Source organism: Vanellus vanellus (genome assembly GCF_965231255.1).
Source record: "Vanellus vanellus genome assembly, chromosome: 1".
NCBI classification, from domain to species: domain Eukaryota; kingdom Metazoa; phylum Chordata; class Aves; order Charadriiformes; family Charadriidae; genus Vanellus; species Vanellus vanellus.
In genome coordinates, this window is record NC_138905.1 from 99,048,331 (window position 1) to 99,052,382 (window position 4,052).

Consider the following 4,052-nt stretch of genomic DNA (forward strand, 5'->3'; position numbering starts at 1 on the left):
AAACCCAACACAGCCCAACAACAACGGGTTAGGAAGACAGACTGCAAGCACATCAGTGGTAGCATCACAGAAGGACTCCCGTAATTCCTGAGCTTCCACTTTCAAAGTGAATGGTCATAAAAAAAAACAACCAAACAACCCAACCAACAACAACAAAAAAAACCAACAACCCACCCCTAAGCAAACCCCACCTTCTAGATTCAAACTTGCATTTATAGTTAGAAAGTCACAGAGGCGTAACAGGACACATGGAGAGTTTCTCATCACATACACATGACACTAACGTTGAGCATGAAACACACACGTGGATCCAGCTGGCTCTTCTTGCTAATTCCCCTTTGCAAGAATCATTCATAGTAAGACAAGATATTCCAACGGACCACCAGCTCTTCAGCCAAGACCACCAGTTAATCCCAGGTCAGAAAGGACACGAAGTCGTCCCTTAAGAAGACTTTAACATATTGCACCTGTGAGAACCTCAAGCATAGCAGATTCAAATAGAAGCTGGACATAGAAATGAGGATTTTACTACCTTGTTATTTCTGTTCTGAAACAGATACCCTCTTTGATAAAGGTATCTAGTTTCTCCAGCAGTGACCAAACCAATCCAGACTGCCATTCAGGAGATGGGGAAGCACCTTGCCCCAGTTGCCAGGCATGGTCTGGACTACCAGGACTTTTACATCAACAGCCATTCAGTTTTCAGTGTGGCATAATGCAGTTTAACTAGTTATCCCCCATTTCTACGTGCTCCCAGAAAAGTAGCCAATTTAGATTGGACTGGGGTAGAGAGATATGAATGCGTCACTGGGGATATAAAGCTAGCAGCCTGTTCCCAATTTCATCATGCCACAGAAGGGAAAGAGTTGGAAGGAAGCTTGTTTCAGACAGCGAACAAGTCTGAAGATTTCAAAAGCAACCAGATGGGAATGCACGGAGGAGTTTATTTATATATAAGCCAACTTTGCAAGGTTGAAAGCAGTTTTTTGTGAAATAAGTACTTGCCTAAAAACACTTGATCTTTGGCTGCTAGCAATAAACTCTTAAGAAAAAGGAGCAGAGAACCTCTCCGTACATCTTCACAACACTTAAGCCAAACCTGTAAAGATGGGTGTCACAGTTTCCGTGGAGTTTGTACCATTTTTGATGTGCACTTATTCCAGAAAAGTGCATTGCTAGAGAATTCCTGGAGAACTAGACACATACCTCTGAACCAAGAAAACTGTAAGCATAAACAAGACATAAATCCTGACCACCAGTTAACACTTTTGGCACTGCTGAATCTGTAGTGCAAGTGCTTTTTAGACTTACTTACTCAGAATTGTACATTTTGTTGACACCATCCCTAAATAAATCCTACCACTCACAATCAGTACTAAATACTTACTGAAAAAATCTATTAAAGATCATATCAGCTGTTCATTGTATTGTTTTAAACAGCGCTTACATTTAGGGTCACTTCCTATAGCAAGGCCATGCTTTCAGTTTGTAAAGCTCAAAAGTCCGACCGTTTGTGCAGGATGTTAACTTCATCTTGAAGTTAAGAAAATTCCAGCCAAAGTTTCACAAGCCTGGAAGGAAAGGTGTTTGTTTGGTTTTGTTGTGGTTTTTTTTTTTGTTTTTTTTTTTGTTTGTTTGTTTGTTTTTTTTTTGTTTAAGTTGCACATGCTAGCACAGATAACACACCATAGATATTTGACCACACCAATTAAGAAAAAAAAGCTCCGTCTTGTTTATAACAGGGATAAGCATAGGGGGATGACAATGACAATGTGGGAATAGGTTCAAGAAAAGCTTCATGTTTCATCTTCTGTGCAGGCAAGGATGATCAATTGTTCCTAATTCAAAAGCCAGAGTTCAGTTCCACATCCTGCTTTATCCCAGAGGTGGGAAAGACTCCACAACTGGGTCCAAACAGCACACAGGAAAAGCTTCCTAATTTGAAAGCAAGACAGAGACACCACCAGTGAAGAGCAAGCAGTAGGCACTGCCACTTGGAATCAGTGGTGAGAGGTGGAGAGATGCAAAAGTAGGGGAAAGTGAAAGCCTAAAATAAACCACTAGGCAAGGAAGCAGAAAGAGATCAAAGAATACAGAATCGACACCAAACAGAAGGGGAGTGGTAAGATGAAGACAACATACAACAGATGCTGAACTGAAGAGTATCAACACCGAAGCTGTTTACCAACTTATTATCCCCCCCCCCAAATGCACCAAATATTAACTAGAGAACACAGAAAACACACTACAGAAAAAGAAATACTGTTTTTTACAGCAGGATTGAAATGATGTACAAAGCTATGTAGAACCACATGCTGAATGGAAAACTTTCTCCAGATTATGTAGAATAAGAGGCAGCTACTTTCGTATAAGGAGTACTAGAGCGGCCGATACTGAGATGTGAGGCTGCTCTGAACTAAGACAGCTCAAGAGCCTCGGCACTTGTAAACCAGGCAATTGACAACCTGACATAACACACAGATAATTAAAATCGACTCTATTGAAGAGCTATTTGTTGTGCTGGTGCCAGCTACTCTGCACTAAACGAGGGAGTCTGTGGGGAAAGAAAAAACCCAGACATGTCCAATAGCATATTGGACACAGCATGTACCAAGAATATTAAACTGCACAGGGAACCTTATTACAGAACTGTTTTCAACACGGATAATATCAAGATACTTAAAAGCAAAACCACAGAAAACAGCTATTTCTCTGCATGAATTAAGTGCAAAGATCTACAGGTTTTTCTAGTGAAGAGTGCTATAAGTTTTGAACAAAATTTAAATAGACTTCAATTTATTTGCTAGTTCCATTAGCCACTATTTGTTACCAATTGGGAAAGCACTGCCAGGGAAAAATGCCGAAATGCTGTCAAACTAGCTTGATGTGTCCACGCATTTATTGCTATGCAACCCAACAGCATTCAACAACGCTTGGCTTACAACAGCATACTGAAGCAGCACATTTTTCCAGAGGAAAAAAAACCCAATTAATATTTTATACAGCATGCTTATTATTGTGGATTCTATCATGTAAACTCCAAAGATTCGTTTACAGTATTTACAATTTTCTGAGGACATGAACCTTATTACAACATAATCTTACTCTGGTGAGCAGCTTGACTTTTTCCCTCCCATTCCACAATTTGAAAACAAGAGTCAGACCAGCATTTATCGGTTTAATTAGTAACATGCTTGACATTTCCTACTTGAATTTCTTTACATGAGCAGTTTCTGGCAGAAAGGGAGCAAAACACATATACTTACCCTTTGCTCATGACCAACAAACTTAAATAGAAATGAATCCATGTCTGCAAATTTACTTTGACACTCAAATTTCTTAACCCATTAGACTGAAGTAAAAAAAAAAAAAAAAAAATCATCTATGGTTAATGAATTTGCAAAACTCGAAGAAAACCCTTCACCTCTGCAGTTCTGATAACATTTTCTTTTTTACCTTCCTACACAAACTATTTTTCTTTTTTAAACACAAAACAGCAACCAGCTACATGCATTTTGCTCAAAGCTGGCAGTCAGCCCCATAATTTTACCTCACTTAAGAGAACACAAAACACAGAAGAAGTAATTATTTTTTTTGTTTATTCCCCTGATCTTCATGAGACCAGAACAATGTCTATAATCTTACCTGTGGTTAAGTTATAAAAAAAAAAAACTATTTTAGAAATAGGTTAAAATAGATACAATTAATCTGATGATGTATAGTTGCAGCAGAACGTACAAGGCTGTACTTAAACACAAGTTGAACAGATTCAGTAAGACACATCTATTACACAACTGAAAAAAACAAAGAATCTCAGTATTGTAAAATCTAGCGATTACAAGTTAGATATAAATAAAGGCAGTAATGCTACAGAAAAAGATAAATATTAGATCACTCAAAACTCTGGTAGTTCTATCAAAATAGAGATACTAATGAAAGAATTCTGCCAACTGCTAAAGGACATGTTATTCATGTCATATGTAAACTATGGACACTGTTTTGCCACTCAAAAATATGCATCAAATTCTAGTACTAGTCTTCCATATGAAAAT